The sequence below is a fragment of the Cnephaeus nilssonii genome (genome assembly GCF_951640355.1).
Source record: "Cnephaeus nilssonii genome assembly, chromosome: 9".
Taxonomy (NCBI): domain Eukaryota; kingdom Metazoa; phylum Chordata; class Mammalia; order Chiroptera; family Vespertilionidae; genus Cnephaeus; species Cnephaeus nilssonii.
In genome coordinates this window covers 22954716-22960508 of record NC_137080.1, presented here as the reverse complement: position 1 = coordinate 22960508, position 5793 = coordinate 22954716, and the positions used below count along the sequence as shown (strand labels likewise).

At 41.4% G+C, this 5793-nt stretch overlaps 1 pseudogene across 1 annotated transcript; it reads right to left on the bottom strand.

The window, feature by feature from the left end:
• Positions 1-4496: 4496 nt before the first annotated feature.
• On the bottom strand, positions 4497-5520 carry LOC307105147 (glyceraldehyde-3-phosphate dehydrogenase-like; annotated as a pseudogene). The gene has a single exon. The product of its transcript is annotated as a glyceraldehyde-3-phosphate dehydrogenase-like (transcript).
• Positions 5521-5793: the final 273 nt, after the last annotated feature.

Sequence of the window (5793 nt, the reverse complement as noted above, 5' to 3'; positions counted from 1 at the left end):
ATTTTCCTTATCCAAGGTCTTTATTATACTGGCCAGGAAATAAAAGTGATTTATCAAGCCACTAGAACCCAGATTTTCTGACTGCCAGGCTTCAGTCCTGACTGGTAGCTCATTGAGGAAAGAGGAAATGCAGAATAACATCTATTGAGTTTCATCCATGGGCCAGACATTGTCATTGTCACAGCAGTGGTTAAGGGCTAAGCTCCCAGTCAGACTTCCTCAGTGGGAAATTGGTACCACCTCTTATTTGCCTGTGTGACCTTGAACAGGCCACAAGTTATCTGAATACTAGTCTCTTCCTATATAACATGTGGATCAGAAAGGAACCTTCCTCACTGACCAGGTTTAAGTGAGATCATCCTCGGAAAAGGCCTAACCGTACTTGGCACATAAATGTTGGCTCAACAGATACTGAAGGAAAAGAGAGAAAGAAAAACTTTGTATGTCATAGCAGTGAGGAGAATGAAATGGGAGTAAATTTTGTGCCTAATTTGCAAATGAGAAAAATTTGGTTGAGTAAAATTCAATATTTGCCAACAAGTTACAAAACCAGAAGGTGAAGTTGTCTCTATTTGAACCCAGAGTTCAGGTTGTGTCTGTTACCCCACCATGCCTTCTTATGAGAGGAGCAGGAGGTGGAAAGCATATGGAGACCCTCCACTATGAGAGCTGGCTGCTTCCTAGCAATTCTAGAAATCTGTGAGGCTCTGAACAGGGTGCTGCCCAGGTGGCAGAACCCCATGAGAACACTTAGGTGATAGTGCAAATATCTCTCTAGGTTGAAGTCTGGAATGTAACCTTGGCTTCCTTTAGCCAATGACCAGTTCATCCTCAAGGACAGTTGCTGTGCCCTGTCTTTCTGCAGAACTGACTCGCCCCACGCCCAACACTGTATGAGCTCACTCTGTGTCAGCCCTGCCAGCAACATGACCTTGGGCAAGTCACTGACCTTTTCAAGGTTGAATTAAGACAGATCTTCAGGCCACAGTCCTGACCAACAACTCAAATTCTTACACAGTGAGACCCTGAAATATCTATTCTTTATGCAAACTTTTCACTGAAGTATACTTAAATCAGATCAAAACTACAAATAATGTAAGTACATACAGTAGTTCAATTAATTTTCACCCAGTGACCACAGTCTCAGCTCAGGTAATAGAGCAATCCAGTCCAGAAGGCACTCCTGTGTGCCCACCACTCTCCCAAGATAGCCACTATAGTCTCACCTCTAACATCATCCCTTACTTTTGCTATTTTTGTCATTTATATAAATGGAACTACACAAAGTGTGCTCTTTTGCATCTGGCTTCTCTTACTCAAAAGTATGTTTGTGAAATTCACCCATATTATTACATGTAGTTATGGTTTATTCGTTTTCATTGCTGTATAGTAGCGGCACTACCTCCTGTTTGAAGTAAAGTTTTATTGGAGCATCACCAGGCTAATTTGTTTCTGTGTCATCTACAGCTGCTTTCACACTACTATGGCAGAGTTTAGTTGTGATGAAGACTGTATAGCTGCCAAAGCTGAAAATATTTACTATCTGGCATTTGACAGAATACGTTTCCTGACCCCTGCTCTACAGTATCCAGGCACAAGTGTCCAACATTTCTTCATTCATTCTACTATTGATGGACATTTAGATGGTTTTTAGTTTTGCATTATTACAAATAGTGCTGCTGTGAACATTTTTGTATCTGTCTTTGGGTGACATATGTACAAATTTCTAATGGGTATATAGCATGTATAAATGTATACATATATATTTTTATGTATGTATGTATGTATATAAATTTATATTTTAATCTCAGACTGATTCTAATGTACAGACATGCTTGAAAGCTTCTGCTTTAGAGATGTTCAGAGAATTTAAACACAAACTGTTTAAACCGTCTTGTCCAAGGTCATGATAAAAATAATTGGCAGAGCTGAGATTGACAACCAAATTCCATTTCTTGGAACAGTTCTGTTTTTCCACTATAGTTCCTGTAGCCATTATCTTTAGAACATTAAAATAGAAAGGTCTTTACTTATCCAAGATCTTTCACAAATGTGATTCTTTTCTACCATATCTGGTTGTACATGTTCAAGAACAGGAAACTCATTGCTTTAATAGAATTTTAGAGAAGGAAGAGATTATATAAATCACTTAACCCAATCCCCTCATTTTATAAATTAGTAAATCGAGTTATAGAGATAATAATAATTTGCCCAAAATAGGCATTTTGAGTCTTGACTTTTATCATGTATTATAAAATTATTTTAAATGTGCTATTTTTATCTTTGCATTTGATATTACTTAAGTCAATTAACTTGCAAAAGTAGTACCTATACATTCATTTAACTATTTAAACATTATAGAAGTATCTGAAGTAAAACTAATTTTTCTCCTCCTTCTTTCAACGGTATAGACTCTCCCCCATATATACAAAGATATGTAAATCCATGTAACTTACATGAGCCCGTAACTTTAATGAGGAAGAAATATAACTTTATTTTTCTTTAACTCAAATTAATTTCTAGTCTGAGGTTTCGTTCACATTTGTTAGGTGACCGCTCAATCTCAGTTAATTTGGAATACCCTCCCTTTTCCTGTAGTTGTGCCTACATTTCGGCAAGGGGGGGATGGTGGTTGTAGTACCAGGAAATTGAGTGGGAGGTAGAGACTGGACAGCATCTGATCCTTGGTATCCATGGTGATAGTGAGACATCTTTCACCCTATCTGGGCCTTGACTGCTGGTCCCCACAGATGTGTTGGCCCTTGTTGTCAGACCCTGTCAGGGGTAGTGGTTTCCGTGTCATTCCTGAGCCTGAGGAATCTCTGCCAGGCTGCCTGAGGTCCTACCTGCCCTGGCTCACTACACCATTTCCTCTGTGGGCTCTTGCCAGCTTTCCTGGCCTCCGCCCGAAACTGAGGCCCAGGTTTCCTCTGGTCACAGATCCCAGCAGCCTAGCTGGAGTTTTTCCACTTACCCAGGATTTATCTGTGGCATTCGGCATCAGGCCCCTTTCTTCCTCGCTTACCTCAGACACTTGCTGCTTTCCTTCCGATACCTCTCACCCCTCCCCACCCCCAAGCTGGAAGCATCTCCTCTCCAACCTTAAGTAAGCATTGTATACCCGTGTTTTATATATTTGCATTTTTATTTCTGTCAGGTCTCTTTTCCAGTCAGGTTGTGGGGAAACTCCTCTGTTCTCAAACCCTCAAACACTTGCAAGTTTGTATTTTTAGAAACTGGTTACTAGGATAGTTCTTTTGTCTGTTTGTACCTCCCTCATAACAAGAAGCCCAGAGTAGTCAAGGAACAGATGGGGGTGAAGAGGTAAACAGTGAACTACTAGAAGAAAAAAATACATGATTAATATCTCCAACTATTATCCTACCACAAAAATAAGCATATCTGTAGGAGAAGTACTTAGTTTTGCTTTTATTCTAAAATTGGAGTTATACAATATAGTGTGTCCCAAAATGTATACACACACTTTGAATAATTATAAAGACAGTGTTTAGTAAACTAAATTTTATTTTTAAAACTGAGCTATCAGCTATTAAAGTATGTATATATTTTGGGGGGACACCCTATATATCAAACTGTAACTTGCATTTTTTCACTTAATATATGTTGGACAAATACATTCATATAGGTATGCCTCATTATTCTTAATGGTTTTATAGTATAATTTCTTCAATTATTTCCCTTCTGGATTGATAGCCAGGTTGATTTTGTTATTACACATAATGATGATAATAACCAATATTTATTATGGTTTTGAAATATACTAGACAATTTTCTAAATACTTTACATGCACTTAATCTTCATAAAAATTTCATGAGATAGACATTGCCGTCTTTATACAGATGACAAACTTGAGGCATATAAAGATGACATAGCTTACTTGAGGTCATAGTAAGTTATAGGTTTGAATCTTAATGAGTCTATTTATAGAGGCCATTCTTAAGCCATTACAGAGTTCTGCCTCCCTCCTTTGGTAAGTATCCTGAACACATGCTTATGTAGTTGATTTTTATTTCTGTCAGATAACTACCCAGAACTGAGATGGTAGGCAAAGTTCTTGTGCATTGTGAAGACAGATTACTTTTGGACGGAAGCAATTTACAGAACCAACCCTAGTGGAACCCAAGAGTAATGATTACCCCCAAGCCTACCACCACTGTGTGTCAGGACTTGTTTGAAGTTATAGCATGCTGGTAGGAGCTCTGTCCTTCCACCCAAATGATGTTTAGGTGTTTAAATTTTCACTTCCCCGATTACTAATATATGAATGTCAAACATCTTTTCTTTTTTTTTTTTGGCTGGGTACAGTGAACTTTATTGATGGTGCACGACAAAGTAGGGCTCCCTATGCCCCTCCCCTTCTTCAGGGGTCTCGGATAGAAACAATGGTCAGGAGATTCTCAGTGTGTCGGGGGATCGATCTGGGGCAAGGACTCCCCAGCAGCTGAGGGACTCTCTTCCTCTTCCTGGGGCTGGTGGTCCAGGGGGCTCTTACTCCTTGGAGGCCATGTGGACCATAAGGTCTACCACCCTGTTGCTGTAGCCAAATTCATTGTCATACCAGGAAACGAGCTTGACAGAGTGGTCATTGAGGACAATGCCAGCCCCACCATCAAAGGTGGAGGAGGGGGTGTCACTGTTAAAGTCCCAGGAGACAACCTGGTCCTCAGTATAACCAGGATGCCCTTGAGGGGGCCCTCTGATGCCTGCTTCACTACCTTCTTGATATCATCATATTTGGCAGCTTTCTCCAGGCCGCAGGTCAGATCCACAACCGACACATTGGGGGTGGGGACACAGAAGTCGATGTCAGTGAGCTTTCCATTCAACTCAGGGATGACGTTGCCCACTGCCTTGGCAGCACCAGTAGAAGCAGGGATGATGTTCTGGGCAGCCCCTTGGCCATCACGCCAAGCTTCCCAGAGGGGCCATCTAGCGTCTTCTGGGTGGCGGTGATGGCATGGACTGTGGTCATGAGTCCCTCCACGATGCCAAAGTTGTCATGGATGACCTTGGCTCGGGGGCCAAGCAGTGGGTGGTGCAGGAGGCATTGCTGACAATCTTGAGGGAGTTGTCATACTTGTCATGGTTCACACCCATCACAAACATGGGGCATCCGAGAAGGGGCAGAGATGATGACACTCTTGGCTCCGCCCTTCAAGTGAGCCCCAGCCTTCTCCAGGGTAGTGAAGACACCGGTGGACTCCACAACATACTCAGCATCAGCATCACCCCATTTGATGTTGGCGGGATCTCGCTCCTGGAAGATGGAGATGGATTTTCCATTGATGACAAGCTTCCCATTCTCAGCCTTGACTGTGCCTTTGAACTTGCCATGAGTAGAATCATACTGGAACATGTAGACCATGTAGTTGAGGTCAATGAAGGTCATTGATGGCGGCAATATCCACTTTGTCAAAGTTAAAAGCAGCCCTGGTGACCAGGCGCCCAATACAGCCAAATCCGTTCACTCCGACTTTCACCATCGTGTCTCAGGGTTGTGGCTGCTGGCACAGCTCAGGAGGAGGGGCTGTCTGGCAAACAGGAGGAGCAGAGAGCCAAACATATTTTCTTATGTTTATTGGCCTTTTGCATTTTCTCTGCTGTGGATTGCCTATTCACATCTGTCATTTTCTAATTAATTTGCAAGAGCTCTTTGTGTATTAGGGATATTAAGCCATTGTGTTATATGTGTTGTAAATATTTTCTCTTAGAAGATCATTTGTTATCTACTTTATAATACACGGAAGTTATACATGCTTATTTACTCCGTT